This window comes from Calonectris borealis, chromosome 3, assembly GCF_964195595.1.
Source record: "Calonectris borealis chromosome 3, bCalBor7.hap1.2, whole genome shotgun sequence".
Taxonomy (NCBI): Eukaryota; Metazoa; Chordata; class Aves; order Procellariiformes; family Procellariidae; genus Calonectris; species Calonectris borealis.
The window spans coordinates 107,866,930-107,884,699 of NC_134314.1; the positions used below are offsets into that span (position 1 = coordinate 107,866,930).

General features: G+C 36.7%; 1 protein-coding gene across 8 annotated transcripts in view; it reads left to right on the forward strand.

Annotated features, from left to right (window-relative positions):
• DISP1 (dispatched RND transporter family member 1) overlaps positions 1–17,770 on the forward strand; it is a 93,738-nt gene that overhangs the window by 30,863 nt on the left and 45,105 nt on the right. For 2 of the 8 annotated variants that reach the window (XM_075147181.1, XM_075147180.1), the window contains one exon: positions 750–939. The exons of the other annotated variants lie outside the window; for them this stretch is intronic. The gene's annotated coding sequence lies outside the window, so the exon portion shown is untranslated. The remainder of the gene's footprint in view (positions 1–749; positions 940–17,770) is intronic. 8 annotated transcript variants of the gene reach the window in all.

Genomic DNA, 17,770 nt, shown 5'->3' on the forward strand with positions numbered 1-17,770 from the left:
GTATAGTGAAGACATGCCTGTAGCTTAAACCCTATGATTCAGTTTGCAGCATAGCTTCCATTAAGTTCCATTGATATTTAGGATTTTTCGTGTGTCAAAACAGCAGTGCCCAATTCAGCTATGGAACTCTCGTTGTTTGGATTGTTTCTACCTGCCTGAGACTATTGCTTTAAAAAATATTTTAAAAAGGAACACTTTCTATGGCACTATAAGGCAATGTTCTGTTTGACTATATCATGAATAGTTAAGATAATTTGCTTATATTATCAGTAATAATATTGGTATATAAATTTTGGTATTTATTTCTTCAGCGGTGAATACACTTTTATAAAGATATTTTAGAACCTTGTACTGAAAAACTGCTAAAGACTTATCTGCTTCATTTTTTCCTAACTTTACTTCTGGAAATGCAAAATATGTAGATACCCAAATTGCATTCCAGCATGACCTACTCGCAGGCAAAAGGATTTCCGCTTCAGTGCTGCAGTTCATTAAACAGTTGTAAACAGAAATGCTGCAAAAGTGTACTGTGGGCATGTGACAAGAGATTTCTGATAACCTCAAGGCTGGCTCCCAAATGATCTTATTAATTCTGTGAGTAATCCGGGGAAAATCAGTAGGGTTTCTTTGACTTTTGCCCTCTGAGGTTGCAGTTTTTACAGCTTGGAGCAGCTATTAGTAACAATAGCTCTTGAAGTGTAATTTAAAAAACCCCAGGAAATGTGTTCCTGTTTTTCTTTTTGATGCAGTTACAACTGACAACTCTTCCTTTAGCCCCTAATTCACTGTGCTGCTGTTCCTGGAAACCTGTTTGGAATGTTATAATGAAGTTTCTCACTTGCCTGAAGTACATCAAATGTAACACATGAACCTGGTTTCCAGTGGCGACTTCATTCTGCGTGCAGTCAGCTGTTTCTCATGAGTCACACCGTTGGCTGGGTAAGGAAGGCAGGGGTTGCTTTATGCAGGCTCTGGGAAGTTCAGGATTTTAATTCTTCTGTATTGGGAAGGCTTCTGTTACAGTTGTCAGCTCGTTTGTGACCAAGGTAACTAATCCAGGACCAGAAAGTGACATTTTTTCTAGCTGTTAGTGGCAATTAAAGCATCATTTAAAATTTAGACTGTAGGAAATCTGGACATAGTGTTGTGTTTTGTGGTGATGGATGGAAGAAAAGTGCAATAAGTATTTGCATATTTTCTTGTGAACATGTTCTCTTTTTTTCTAGCTTGAAGTTTATTTTTTCTTCAGTTTCCCTTTGAGAATTATTTTCAGTATCATTAAAAACTTATCTTGAAGAGTAACATAACAAGCTATTTCAAATTGCTTTTCTCCTTACGCAGTGCCTTTCAGAGTGGCATCATCCTGCCTAGAACTGCGCTACCTCTTTCCAGGTGCCTTTTCTCCTCCTGTTCCATTCTGCCTCCGCTCCTTAGAGTTGACATTATACAGTCTGCATTGGAGAAGGCAAGATTCCTGAGAATATCAGACATTAACTGTTTTGAAAGGCTTGTATCTGTGGCCTGGTGTCTGGTTGTTACTTACATACAGAACTGTTAACTATATGTATGTATATATATATATATATAAAAACATTTCCCATTTTAAGACTGTTCCTTACTATGCAAATTAACCTTGGCTGTTCTTTAAAACTGCCACTCTCTAAAACTGCTTTTCAGCTTAAAGTAGGCATGCTTACCTTGCTATTCAGTGTTAGCAACATATTTTTTTGATACATATCCACATAACTTTGACACTATTGTAGTTTTCCAGTTTAGCTAGCTGCCTTATCTTTCTGCTTTTAAGTCAGATTTAAAGTATACCCTTTTAAACCAGATAAATGGGAAAGCACATAATTTGATACAACAAAGAGTTTTGAAAAGTTTGAGCCAGTCTTCAGTAGTATTTGACCTTTGGTTACTGCAGTTAAGAGATTATGAAAGGTTCAGATTTTTTCAGCTTTTTAAAATTTTCTGGTAATTACTAATTTTGAAGCCAGCAGCTGTGTTACTCAATGCATCAAACAAGTAGATAATATCATTGTGATTGAACTTACCTTTGGAAATATTTTCCATTGTTTGGTATCTGTTAAGCCTAATAATACCAAAGTCACGTTATAACCCTGAAAAGTCATAATATTCCTTATAGCTGGTTAGTATTATTTTCGTTATCAGCTTAGAAAAATCACAAAATCCAGTAATGTTATTAGGAAGCATGTTTTTTTCCTCCAGATAGTTTTGATTACAAAAGCTACCTTCTATAGATTGCTCATGAACTGGATAAATTGAGAGTTGATCCCCCCCCCCCACGCTAGTTTTCTTTCACTTCTGTCATTGTTCTTCAGAGACTGAAAGATAACAACAGTAATGTCTTCATTCCTGATTTCGGGCAAAGGCAAATACAAGTTAACCAATGTGTTGTATTTGCATCCCAGGACCAGGCCATAGGATACATTTCACTCACTCTATTATATATAGTATGGCTGTTGATGGTTTTTAGGCTTGTTTTCCTTTCCGCTTCTTACTTTTTCTAGTTAAAAGAATATAAGGTCAATCTTATAAAATAGTTTCTTAAGTACCGTTAGAAACATGTTAAAGTATGTGAGAAATATTTACAAATTATATATAGTTAGTGACATATAACACACCTTGGCTTACCTGCATTGTAAACCAAACTTGTGATACTTGCAGGGTTTAGGTAATCAGAGGAGATACAGCATTTAAAGTGTTTCACAATTATCAGTCGTTTTGAATTCTGGTACTCCTGACTGATCACAGATCCCATTGCAGATGGGGTTGGATAATGTGCCTTTATCCCTTCAGTAAGCGTATAGGGCAGGCTTCTAACTGTTCAGCGATGAGTTTTAAATGGTAGAGGTAAAGAATTTTTCTTTTTTTTTTCTTACGACTTCTAAAGCAGCTTTTCTAAGTATAAAAAAAAAGTTTAAGAAAAATAAGTACCTACAATTTGCCAGTATCCACTGTTATTTTTAAAGTTCTGTTTTCAAGGGTTTAAAATTCTAGTACTGGTTTTCAGTATTTTCTTTTAGAAAGACAGGGGCTTTGGTGATAAATAGTGTTTGTTCAGTGGTCTTTTGACAGTTTAAAGTAGTTGACTGGCTTGATCTGAAATTGATGAAATGTAACTGTATTGTAACTTACCAGTTGAGTAAGAATCACTTAGAAAAGGTTTTCTGAAATATTTTCTTGGTGAAGTCAGTCTGTAAAAACAAATCATTTTAATGACAACTTTGAATATTACCGTTTGTCATGGATCTCATGAACAAAATTTCTGATTTCGTCTTCCAACTGTTTCCCTTAACAGGATAAATAGCTTTGAAATAATCTTAGCCTAAATTGGAAAACTTGAGACATGCCTCATCACTGAGCTTGATGGTGCCTGACACTTCAGTGTGGTGGAAGGTGCAAATGCAGTGCAGGTCACTGCAGCGATAAAAAGGTGAAACTGGTTAATGGAGTCTGTAGAACCTGTGTGCCCACAGAAGCTTCTTGGTTATATGTTAAAACTGTCCTGCACATCTAAACTTCTTGCAATGATGAATCGTGTTTATGCAGATAGGCATTCTACACAGTAAGATTGCCTACAGGACAGATGCAGAGATTTCTCCTTTCCTATCTAGACTGCTGCTTCTAGAAATTAATCTTCCGAGTTTCTGGTTCTGCTGATTCAGAAGACTTCGTAAGTAGGAAAATTCAGGAACAGAGGAGGTAAATATAAAAATAGAAGCAGGAGACGAGAAAGAAGCAAACGTCCGTATAAAGAAAGAGAAACGGTGCTGTACGTGGATCATAGAGAGAGACAGTTATTGATAGACTGGCAGAGTTATGCAAAATGGGTTTGGTAGTAACAACCATACCTTTGAAGTATTTTTTTTTCTGGTTTTATAGAGATTGACTTGTTCATAATTATTTTGCTGCCTTAGACTGAAAAGCAGATTTTGGCAGCCTCTGCTTTCTTTCCTCTTTTCTGATTTGCCTGTGTAGCGTTCTGAGTTGGATATTGAGGAACTGTAGCTTCCCACTGTGCAGAAAACTGTTTTTATTTTAAGTTTCATTATATTCCTCTGTCAATTACTACATATACTTGTACAGATTCTTAAGGAATTCTGGAATATATGGGAACGATGATCTCATTTAGATTCTTATCCCCCAAGTTTTCAGCATCCATAAGGGGGGGCGAAATCCAATTTTATCAATGGAATATACACACAAAGAAATGTTTGCTTTGATAACAAAAGAGGCTCAGTGCTCAAAAAGATTTTCTGGAAGGATTTCCTTCTAGTTAGAGTGCATAATTTGACAACTTTAAAGAATACCTGACATATTGTTACTTTTATTCACAGCTTCAGCTAATGGCTTTAGCAGGTTTTCATTAGCCTTCTGTCTGTTCTGTTGCAACAGGAGGAATAAATGCCTTAGCAACGTATTTCTGTTAAGTAGGAGAGTTTAACTGAGTGTGTGCTTACAAAAAGAAGAAAAGGGAAACTGCTTTTGTCTCAGGTTACTCTACAGTATCTTCTATGTTTACATCTCCTTTAGATTTACTGTAGCTTAACTTGTTAGACTATAGGTTTGATAATAAATAAATGGATATGGAGCATTTCTCTCGTAGATCACTTTGCTGAACGCCTGTGATGCCAGCGAAGACCAAGGTGGCTTCCCCCTTCGGTAGTAGTGGCTAAGCTGTCCCTGCAGAGGCTCCAAAACATTCATTAGCCATAAAACTGGCACTTGTTTTCCTCTTTCATGTTGTTTAATACTTGCATTTTGTTTGTCTTTCCTCAGGTTTTTTGATTAAACTTTTACTGAATCCTTATCTATAATGACAGTTTAATTTTTTGGAAGATAAATTGAAGTGATGTATATAGTAAAATAACTTTTCGACAGCTTAGTGCTAAATGCTTCCAGATACAGAGGCAATTTAATCACATCTATGCTTTATGAAAAATGTAAATCTGCAGTTCTCTAAGGAATGTTTATTAATACCTTTAATGTTTATCATTGTACATGAGGAAAGTATACATAATCCCTCTGTGTTAGAAAGACCCTTCAATTTAAATTTATTAAAGATTACTTTACCCTGTCATGAACAAAGTGTCCCCTAAATCCAGTTCCCTCCCATGAAAGCGTGAGAATTTCTCCACTACTTGGGGTCTGTGCAAATCATCTGCACTACAAAAGAACCCTGGCTCTTTCCATTTTAGGAATCTGGGAAGGGTAAATATTTAGAAGTGCTGGCATAACAATAGCAGAAGTAGAAGGAAATTAAAGTTTGGGATCCAGTGCAGAGATGCATTTGGCTTAAACTGTGGATGGAAAAAAGGAAAGCTTTTTAGTAAATTGGTGAAAGGTTATGATTTTCATTTTTGGAATAAGAAATAAGCAGAAAGAAACTACCTAGTTTCACAGGCAAGAAGTCTCAGTTTTGAAGAAGTAGCCTTTTTAGTTCTTGTTTAGGTTTTTTGCTTTTTTTGTCAGACCGGCGTATTTTGTTGTTCAGTTACTTTCTGACAGGTCGCAGGAACTAATATTTCACTGAGCCAAAGACTAGCACTGTTAAGTGAACAAGTCTTTTTATGGAAGACTACTGCTGGTATGAGAACTTCTTGAATGTAAAGCTTAGAGGCTGTAGGTTGAATGAATATATGAAGTAGACTGAAATTAAGACCATGGCATAGAAATTGATTTCATTATAGAAACCCTGGTGTTTAGATCGCAAAGATTTTTGCTCTAGAAAAGATTTTCTGTAGAATCTCTTAAAGAATTTCCAACATCTGTTGTTTGCAACAGCTGTTAGATATTGAGCAGAAAGATTCGTCTGTCCTCAGAATAGCAAAAAAAAGGTATTCTTTATCTTGATAAATTCAGTTCAGGTTGAGTAACTCTTCGGATATTAAAACCAGTTTTCCTGGTGTATTTCACTTATCTTTGGGAGATTTTTGGCACTATGTTCAAATACCTAAACATGTATGTCCTAAAGACTGAAGTCTGTTTCTGCCAAAATTTGCCGTGTGACTTATGAGCCTTAATATAAAGACCATTATAGTAACTTAAGCTGATACTTGGCTGGTGTTTATGCAAGACAACTCCAAATAATCCTTTAATTTAATTTTGAACAGGGCTATTTTTTTCAGAAAGAGACCATATAGAGTTGGCTGGAGAAAGGGAATTGTATTTTTGCAAAAAATTTCAGTGTTTTGAAATTTGATTTTTTTTTTAATTTAAAAGTTAAAACAAAAAATTCTGGATTTCTTTGGAGAAGGAAATAGAGTTTATCTCCAGGGTGTTTATCTCCACAGGTAGGACACCCTGCTAGGTAGCCTCATCTGATGCCTCAGGGCTCTTAGCTCTCACTCAGCTTGCTCTAAGTTGTATGGGTCATCAGAAAAGGCAGGTTTCCAGTTAGTTCTCTTGGAAGATTGTCAAACTTTACCATCACCATCATGTTTTTGAAGTATTTTTTCATTACCCTTCATATAATTTTGATTTTTATGGTTTCCAGATGGTAGATAATTCAGTGCAGCCCCTGACAGTTTGTTGAATTTCAGATCACCTAGTGTCTTGAAGGCTAGCAGAAGTTGCTCTTCAGATTTAGGTGCCAGTTGCTGTAAGAGGAGCTAGACCCATAGAACTTTGGAACTACAGTGAACTACAGTAAAATATATTAGTATTAATGAAATATAGTATAATAGTATTTGGAAGTAGAGTAATTTAGACCACTCCAGGACTTCAATGCCTGAATTTTCTTACAAATTTCTCAGTATTTTGGTTATCTAGTTATATGGATATGTATTATCTTGACGTTTCATTTGCGGGATGACAAATACTTCAGTATTTAAGTGCCTGTCTCCTCTTGGCTGACTCTTGCTGAGAGTGCTCTGCAAATTCTGCAAAGGGGAGCAATTTGAAGAAATTCTTATTTCAGTAAGGTCATTTGTTCAACCTAGACATCTGAAGAGCTAAACCCAGTGCTCAGGAGGTAATTGAACAATGTGATCTTCCTCTGTACTACAAAGGTAGAGAAACTGGCACAGCAGAGAAGAGGTGGTTTGCCTGCTTTGTTCAGAAGTAGATGTGCCCTGCACAAAAGGTGATATTGAATCTCACAGTTGATTAATCAAGTACTTTTCCGGCCTTTTGCATCATTGTCTGTTACTGGGTATCTCTAGTTACTGCATAAGTTGTGTTAGTTGTTAAAACAAACCCCCTTAAAATATTAAGCAGAAAAAAGAAATTACAAAAGGAATTGTATTTATAGTAAACTGAATTTAGACCACGAAATCTGCAATCTATGGCAAGTTAATATCAGTCTACTTCAGATTGAGAGTCTATATGGCAACTGTTGAATTTTGGTCATAGTTCCACAGAACTCGTGACGAGGGTCAGTGGGATTCAAGTATTTTTGCATAATAGCTTTCTACTGGTGAAATAACAGAATATGTTTTTGATCTATTTAAGGCTTGTGGAACTATGAGAACTTTAGTAAGTTACTGTTCAATACTAATGAATGTGGCTTAGTTGTGACAGTGAGGTGGCACGCATTTTAGTGTGAGATTTACCATGACCATTTTGTGGGGTGTTGCATTTCTTCCCCAGTAATTCAGCTATAGGACTGTTTCACCCATCGGTTCCTTATGAACCAGTAGACTTAAAGATGTTTATTTTACCCTATTTAAAAATGGGGATTCCAAAATGCTTTTAGCTAGGATGGTGTCATTACTTCTAGAGGTTCTTCTGACAAAGTATATCAGAACCTAGGAGGGACAACAGGGATGAAGGCCCTCATTGCATGGGAGAGGAGTGGAGAGCTTGGTATTAACAAATGCAACACTCCAGACCCCTTGGTGTCCAAGCATCAAGGTATACCGATGTGTTGTAGAGCAGAGGCTGTGCCCGGTGCTCTTCCTACTAATGCTCCAGTGTCTAAGTTCCACTGCGACAGCAATAAAGAAGTGTCTCTGAATGCTTTGCAATACTTGGATATAATTGCTGGGCAACTGTATAACAACTCTAAGAAAAAGATGTGGATTTTACATCGAACTCCGTCTGAAGGATTTCAAGCTCAGGTTTCTCACCAAATAGCGGAGACTTAACTACTTAACTACTCAGCTGTTTACTAGATTGGAATCAAGGGCATCCTTTGTACAACTAGGAAGACAACATTTAGGACCAGAGTGGGGGAGAGCACAAGCAAGAGAAACAGGATTTTGTAATCCAGTGATGAGGTCACTTACCTGGGAGTGAGGAAACAGGCTGTACTTTGAGAACTGTGTATGTATTTTACATGGAACAGTACACAGAGTTTATTAGCAGTCTTGGAAGCTTGAACAGAACTAAGCATAGCCTATAAAGTGGTGGATTGAACAATTTCTGTCTAAGGTCCTTTGTAAATAATTGAATGAAGCTTTAAAATGGCAGTAATAAACTTAGAATGAAAGTAAGATTTTTGTGCATGTGGTTTCTTGTTTTTTCCAGATTCTTGATCTTTGCAAAATTGATTCATTTCATAACAGAATTTTGCATGGTGAAAGCTTCTGTTTCATCCTATTTTAAGCCTCTGCTTAATCTTATTTTAAATGTGCTGATCAAGCTACGGTTTGTGTACTTGCCAGAGAAATTATTCTTGATTTGTGTTATAGTTTTAAGAGAAATGAGCATATTGAAAATCAATAGAAATTCTACATCCACATGTGTGGATATAAAATGTTGATGTAATAGTGGTGCATGCCAGCACTCGTGTATTTCTCAGTTTATAACTTCAAAGTGAAGAAAATGCAAATGTATTGTACTTCAGTGCATGACTAAATTAGGGTATTAAAACACGTTCTTTATTATGTTTACCTCTAATTTTCATGGTTTAAAAAACTCACTTGTTATTAGCTAAATTTACAATGGCAGTTTTAGGTTTCTAGGAAGCTCCAGTGACCTCTGTAAAGAGGTAATTCAGTGAACCTGTCACTAATAATTTCATTCTGCAGCTAATAGTAATGGGTTTAATCCAGAAATTATGAGCTGGGCCCCCCTTCCCTGAGGGAAGTATTTCTTTCCATCTTTAAATGTAAGGGGGTGGGCATAGTAAATTTAACAGGACCTGGCTGTTCTTTTATTTTTGAAGTCTGTGAGGCTTTTGCTAAGTACTATACAGAATTCAGTAATATGCAGCACAATTTTCTTGAATTACCTCCATCTGAAGGCAAACACATGTGTTTCACCCATGTTGTTTTAATGGAATACAGCTTTGTTTGCTGTCCCTGTTTACCTGTGGCCTTGCAAACTAGCTCATGGTGGCTGATATCTTTTAGATGTGTTCCTGTGCACAAGAAGCCTGACCATTTCAATCATGCTCTAACTGATAATCTAAAGAGTATCGATGCTTCTGGTCAGTGTTTACAGTAGCCATGCAAGTAGATTAGTAATGCAGCACTTGTGAAGGAAGTCATAGAAGATAATGACGTTGTTGAACTGTTGACTTGTTTAGCTCTGAAAGAAAAAGTGCAGTCATTCAACAAGAAAGCAAGAAACCTGGGAAAATGCCTTCAATGGCTTTACTGATTGTACCTGACCATGTTTTAATATTGAGTTAGAATGCTAATCACAGAGTTATTCTCCATCTTGTCCTAATGAAAGAAGTTCCTGTATGTAGGGGGCTGGAATTTCAGTTTGTAAGCATTTCAAACACAGCCCTTTGTTTCTGCTTTGTTATTTTGTGAGAATTCGAAACTAGTTCAGCAATAACTTGTTTTATATAAAACTTACAACCAGAAATTGTCATTTAGTTATATTGTGTACTACATGCTTTTTCTTAAGCAGAATTTTTTAAAGTTTCTATTTAGTGCTAATTATCAACTCTAATGCCTATTGTTTTTACATTATGTACTATAATATACACATTATACGCATACATTCTCCTAAGTGGACCTAAATCATCAGTGCCACTGAAAGAAGTGCATCTCCCCACTCCTGCTGTTTTTTGTTGCCTATTATGGTCGCCATCCTTACGCCAGCAAACAAGCTTGTGCAGGTATGTGGTGAGTTGAATTTAGAAAACTTACTGGGATTAAAACTAGTCTATGAGGAGGAAGTGTGTGGGTGAGCTTAGCCCATGTTTGCGTGATAGGCACTTGCCTCTTAAAATTATCGCCTAGCTTTGAAATTCCTTGTCCTCGGGCTGAGCATTCCAGGTTCCTTTTCCTCCCTTCTTCCCTGCCCCCTTCCCCTTGAAAGGCGCAGCTTGCTCTCACCCTTGGATTATAATATGCCATAACCAAGGAGCTCAGGGTCACCTGTTTCCACTCACCATGCACAAATACTACTGGTCCTGCCTGACATCTCGCACTCGGTTGTACTGGAAAGGTGGGAAGAACGCTGGCAGATATTACAGTATTTTCTAATGTCTAGCAATAACTTTGTATGCATTTGGCTTTGAGTACTATGACCAGATCCATATGATACCTTTGTTCACTGTGAGGAAAAAAATGTAGTGGATATGTCATGCAAGCATGAAGAACAAGTCGTCCAAAATTTATTGGGATGCTTTCCTCAAGGTTAGATTATTTTTTTCTTATCTTTGTCTCTAAAGCAAACTCTTTGGGAAAGATTTTCTTGCTGTTAAAGTTATACATAAGTTGTTTCTATATGCAAAGATGAGTATCTTCTGACAAATGGAGCAATCTTTCTGTGGCTGCTCTTTTGCTTTCGATAACTCATTGGGCTGTGAGTTCTTGCTGGGAAGGTCAGTATCTTATGCATGCATTGCTCATATTAAAATAGTATCTGGCTGATGACTTTTAAATACTGTAGACTAAACAAGGCTGTTCTGTTAAACTAGATTTAAAATTGTAAAAAGAATATTCAGGTTTTAATATCTGAACGCTGCTATAAAGGCTTAATGGCTTGGTAGTAAACCGATTTCTTAGCTTTATTAAAATTAGCAGTGCCTGTGCCCTGGAACAGGTACACAGCCCAATTAAGTGAGCTGAAAGGGAGGGAGTTGCAAAGGGACCAAACTTTTCTCCTAGCCACAGAACGGCTGTGCAGCTGCTGCTGCCTCAGGGCTGCCAGAAGTCTTCGGCAGCTGTTGTATGCCTGTCTCCTGTCTGATACGGAGGTGGTTTACCAGTGCTGACTTTGTACAGCTGTGATACTGCTGGCATACACCCATCACCTTTCTTTGCCAGGATATAAAAAAATATCTTCACGGTTGTACTCTGTAATGACCAAAAGTGACTAGTGTTCTCTCAGTTCCCATAGCCTGGTTCCTATGCAGAAGTCTGGTATCAGTCCTGCTGCTTCAGAGCCCTGGAGTGCTTCATGATCCTAAATGCCTGGGTATGGAAAGAAACTGTATTCCTAAACACACTTAAGCACTGACCCTCTTCAGATTCCTTAATTCTTATGCGAAGAGAGTTAATCTGATACTACAATTCATGTAACCAGTAGAGAACCAAATCCTGTTCTGATGAATGTTCTAGAAACATATATAGTACATATAAAATGGGTAGCCTGTAGTATTGGAAAAAGCAATATTGTTTCATAGTTTAGGCTTGTCTCAAGGTTTTTGACTTAGAGTAGCAGGTACAACAGACATGTATCAAACTAACTTTAGTGAACAGCTTTGGAAATTATGTGACTTGCGTATAATAGGCAGTAACTGTAGTTTAGTCTAAACAGTGCGAAATCAGAGGGTCCCAGAGAAATCTGACATCTCCTCCTAGAGCTATGGAGGTTGGTGCTCTGTGAAAGGTCTGGTTCTTGATTTATCTGAACGTATGAGAAATTCCCAGGCTCACATCTGTTTGCTAAGAGACAGATAGAAAAGATTGACTTCCCATTGCAGGAGCTGTGTTTGGGTAACCCTCTGGCAGGCAAGCAGCCTAGTGAGCAAACATTGAGTTTGTGCTCAAATAGCATTTTCTCTTGCCTTGTCTGTCAGGCCTTCGTCAGTGTGTCAGTAAAGCTCACATCAAATAAAAGTTCCTCTATGAGCTATAGCAATGGTTGTTTACTCCAAACGCTTAGATCTTTTTTTCTGAAGAAAAAAAGATCGACTTTGGTGCTTACTTCAATTTCCTGATGAGGAAAGGTGAAGGTGTAATGTGGGTTGTGCACAAAAGCGGGGGAGCCCTTTCATGCGTTATTTGAAGGTTTAGGCAGTTAATTTTGAAAATCCTTTAGAAAAATGAGTAATTAAGGAGCTGGTAGGGGTTTTCTCTCCAGTTATTTTTATGAAGCCAAGGGAACAGCACACTAGGTTGAACGTTGAACTTGCAATAGGTAGAAGAAATGTTTCAGAACTACAGTTGTTACCTAATTTGCTCTTAAATGAATGGCGAGAACCTTCTCGCCATTCTTTGGCTGTGGAAGTGAATGAAATTAACAACAAAATAAATTACTTTCTGATATCTGCAACATAAATGTTTATTTTGCACATAAGTGTTTATATTGTGCATATATTATATGGCAATACTTACGCAGTTGCAATAAATATTGATGTTACATTTTTAGTTTCCCTGAAATTAAGTGCAAAACAATGGTCCCTATCTTAAAAGTAATTGATACTGTTTTAAAAGAATCACTTACATTTCAAGACTTTGCTGTTTCCTAAACTAAGAATATGAATCTGAAAAAGTGACTTCTCCTTTGCTTCTCTAGCTGAAATAGAAATAGTGGTAGTTGTGTTTTCTGGACTGTTGCTCTATGAATGCCTCTAAATGGTGGGAGAAATGCAGTTTTGTGTTATTTCTTTGATTATAGACAAGTTAATACGGTAATTGCTGTAACAATATTGGTAAAGTGCATTTCTCCTGTGACTTGGAAAAAAATTACACTGCAATAGTTGCTTTCACTGTAACATCAGGGTAGTGGTTGTAATTTAAATACTGTCATCGTACAAGTGATGGAATTACTGCTTTTTATGTCACTTGTTTATTTTATGTTCAGATAAAGCATTCTGTTAGTTTTTCCCTCTGGTCAGTCTGGACTATTTTACAAGTGACATTATACATGTGTGCACTTATGCAAGATATACTTAAGTGTAGTTAGTTCATAGTGGAAAAGGTACACCTGTGAGAAAGGAATGTGAATGAGAAAATGTAACTGTGTGTAAACATGTTTATGCAGCTGCATTTTAATGTAACTTATTATTGGAGCACTGTTTAAAGAATAAAACTGTTACAACTGAAGACATGCTATTAAAAATTCCTTAAAAACATTTTGAGCTGTAGATAAATCAAAAGTATAGATCTTCAATTCTGCTTCCAGATTTATTTGGAAAACTTTTAACAAGTTTTCTTCATATTAGTATCTGAAAACTATTTGAGATACTAATAAAACTGTCTTACAGGCTTTCCATAGTAAAGCATTTTTGCAGAGTATTAAATCTGATTTTTTTCTGTTTTTCATGATTAATATACAACTTTGTTTTTTATTTTAGTAATGTAAATAATTACTTCTAACGTGGGGAATTTTTTAAATTTAACAGCTTTTCAAAACTTGTGTGATGGGGGAGTTGTGTTACTGTGGAGCCTCAGATATCCATTTCAATTCAGAGTACATGTGACTTGGAAGCATGCAAATTAAAATATTTGTGTCTATTAGATCTTCACTGAAAAAATCACTAAATTGGTGTTGTTCTGTAAGTAGGTAAAACAAGGCAGTCTTACATTTCATAGAACTCAACCTTCACATGACCTACTTTAAAACCTCAGGATCTCAATGAAAAAAGTTAGAGATATACTGCTAGGGTGTCTTGTTTCAGTTGGAGGAAAAAAAAAAAGACTGGAAAATGTCACTATCATACTTTGAGAGCTTTTTAAAAAAATCAATCGAGGAAATAGTTTAGAATCCTGCTGTATTTGTTTGCAATATCATACTGAACTGACTCTTTTAATTACACTAGGGACTGAGAGCACATTGTTCTAGACATTCCATGGACAATGAAAGACCCTCTTTGCCCCAAGAAATTTATTTCTGTGCTTTGACTTTCGGTGTTATTTAAGATGATGTGACCTTAAATGTCCAGTTTCCAGAATATTAAAAGAATGTGTTGGTATCTGTTTTATTGAATGTAATGTGTAAAGTTTAAATTTCCCAATTACAAGCCAGAAGTCCTTTGTTTATCTGAAAAAAAAACACCAAATAGAGCATGATCAGCAATCATGTCTAACATTTCCCCTGTCACTAGTGCTGGAGAAGACTGCTTTGCAAGGCTTAAAGATTTTTCAGCCTCTATACTTACTTAATTCTCAGCCTTTCTTGAGGATATCAATTATGAAAGATTTTGTGATGAAGTATGGATGAGTGGAAACTGGAAAAGGACAGCCAATTTACTTCACAACATCTATTGATCAGACAATGTTTCATCCTCATGGAGCTAGCAGTCTGAAAATGGAAGGCTCAATACTTAAGGCTTCAGCCATAGGTATATAATGATACTGAATCAGTTTTGCTTATATTATGACCTATATTTATATGAAGGTTTGTCTCCTCCACACCCGGGGAGGGGGAGGGAAGTGTATAGAAGAATGCCAATGTAAGAGGATGTGAGTTTTTATGTTTAATACCTTGTATTTCATTCACTTTTCTTCATCCTGTATCTCAAAGAAATAAACGCACAGTTCTAAGTACAGGCTTTTTTCGTTGCTGGGTGCTTTTGTTTTTATCTCTTACAATATTCTCTTTCACCTCTGGAAGGGTAACACTGGTTGTGAATTAAGTCCACTCTCTGTTCAGAGGCTCTAGAATGCCAATACTGAGAGTTTCCATCTCAGGGGTGATGCCTGATGAACACAGCTGTTCTGTTTTCAGGCACAGTTTAGGTCTAGGAGCAAAAGACTCACACTTGTGTGGCTGCAGTCTCAGATAAGTCAGCTTATGTCTTCGCCTTGTATTTCTGAACCCAAGAGCGCTTGCGAGCACTGTGCAGGCACTTGGATATCTCTGCAAAATTGTCAGGAGTGGCACAATCAGTAGCGGTCTAGAACTAGTCATTTCTGATGGATCAAGCTGACTTAGTCTGATTTAACTTTTTCAATACTGCTTCTGGCATGTCCCATGTGCTGCTATAATCTGGAAGATGCCAATATGTGCCCTATGTGCCTCTAAGTAATTAAAGTAGCTGCCGCTATCTCAGTGTTACCTCAGATGTTGCATGAAAATATACTTTAGTTTGAAAAGTAGTAAATAAATGGTTGGTTCCCTACCATATTTCTCCCACTGCACTGTTTGTTTAAAATGTCATTTGGTAAATTGCCTATTGCAAGTACTGTGCTATAGCATCTAAGATGCAATAGGCAGTATTGTGTCCAAGAAAAACACAGCAGTCAGGAAATTCTGTAGGTGAATAGGAATTGTAATAAAAATTCAGTGTAGCTATAATAAAATACTTGCAGAATATGTGTGCCACGTAAAGAACTTGTTCTGTCATTTTAAACTTCAATTAGCTCTTTACTTCTATTCCGTATTCCCTTATTCTCCCCAGTTCATTAGCAATTCAGCAGAATTTCTACAACACCTCTGGTGCCCTCTGTCTGGCCTTCAAGGATTTCAAAAGCCTCTGTGCTTTTTCCCTGAGCACTTGCATAGTCCTTCAGCATCAATTTGTCCCCAGAGCACCCAGAAAGGCCACCAGCTCTCCTATTAATGTCCAACATTGTCAAAGTCCTTCAGCTCCTGAATCTCTCTCTTGTTAAAAGACATGGCTCTGACAAGAGGAATCTGTGATTAATGTCACATTAAGCTCAGAGAGGCATGTGAAGGCATCCAGCCAAGAAAAGGTGTAGAGAATAGCTGCAGCTACGGTGTTGGAAGGGTGGTAGCTCAGTAGCAGCTCTTGACTATGGGCAGCCAAAGCTAGCAGAAGTGACTGGAGCTTGATGGCATTGCCTGGTGTCTTCAGTTCAACCTCAGGAGAGGCCATGAAAGGATCATGGCCAAGAATTGCAACTCTTTGTATCTTGTTTGACTAGAGAGAATGGTCAAACCTGATACGTTACAACACAGTATGTCAGCCGTACTTTGTAAATACAAATACAAGCTTTGATTTTTTTAGGCTTATCTTATATATTATACAAACTATAATTCATTTGAATATGTAATATGGTTATCATCATAACAGTATTCATTTTTTCCTAAGGATTGTATATAGAATTCTAGGAACTGTAGTAGTATTTCTACTACTGCTTAATTTTATTAGTTAAGCATACTATGAAAAATTTTATTTTAAAATCTCAGTAAAAAAAGCTGCTTATCATCATAAATTATGATAAGAGATGGTTTGCCCATTTTTCTAAGTTTAAAGGATTTTCCTTTGATCAGAAAACGCAGAGTAATTTTGTTTGCCCAGAGCAGCATGTCTGCCTTCAAGGGCTTGAAGTTCAAATCACAAATTTTTAAGTAATCTGTGAAATGTAAAAATAATAATTAATCTTCATGGTGGTATAATAGTCAAACTTTATTCTGCTCATTTTCTCTTTAATGCATAGTGAAGCTTTGAGAGTTCATTTTATTTATGATAGAAATTCTGTCGCTTGTAAAAATGTATTGATAGATCCATAGGTAGATGGAACGTCCTGGTGGATTGAGGATCGTATTGACTTGAACCAAGGCTGAATTAGTAGTGCAGATGTCCTGCAGGTTCTCTGTGTATATGCATTTATAAGTGGTGCATAGAGCAGAGTGTTACTCATTTATCTTCTTGAGGCCTCCACAGGCCAAATTTGACATCCCTGATCTGCCTGGAATTGGTCTAAATTCTTCCATCCTTTTCCACCTTCCCCCAATTTTCCCGTACCTGCACTCCATATGCTGCAGAGCTCAGTTGTCTTTCCTAATCACTTACAAATGAAGAAGTCGGCATTTGTGTGATATTGCTGGAGATGAACAGTGGGATAATTAGCAATGTTAAAAGTTGAATGTAGTGCAGAAGGGGATGTTCAGGGGTGTATGATAGAGATGTCAAAACCAGGAGTGTGCTGGGGGGACATTGGACTGTTAAGGCTCTGCAGGATAGAGCGTAGCCTGGGGGAAAGGTTTCTCAGCACTCACAGTGCTGAATTTGCTTTTCAGATACTGTAAAGGCAATAATTGACTACAAGTCTATAATTCAAATATATGGTACAGTATTTAAATCCAATTTCATAGGAATCATTTTATTAAGAATAACCTATGAACATACATTATACATTCATTTTACCATCGTTCTTGGGAACAAAGTAGCTGCAGTAAGTTGATGTGCTAAGATATAGTAACACTATTTTGTGCAGTACATATAATCTAAGAGCTTTAATAGATTGTAATCCTTTAGATTTTTATAGTACTTTTCCTCCTAGATATCAAAGCAGTGAGCAAATATGTGCCTTTTGTCACTTCCTTGAGGTGGTTAGCAAATACAAGTGATACAGTATCTGTAGTGAACTGACATATGGTAATATTTACATATTTAAGAAATATTTTTCTTAGTAGATAAGTTTTTCAAAAATACGTAGAGTTTTGTGACTTTGGAAAAGTAGCTTTGAGATTATTCTTGTGATGCTTCTGGGTATCTATTATGCATTTCAGATATTCAGAAAGTGAATACCGTTTTGTAGTCCTACTCCCATTTTGAATTATGGTTCAAAGTTACCTGCTTTGTAGCATTGCTATTTTGTTCAATAAATATATCTGAGTTTCTTGTATAAGAACTTTCCTGGATCATTAGCACTGAATGGCACTACATTGGATGGAAAGCAAGTTTTCTGTTAGAGAATCCATTAAT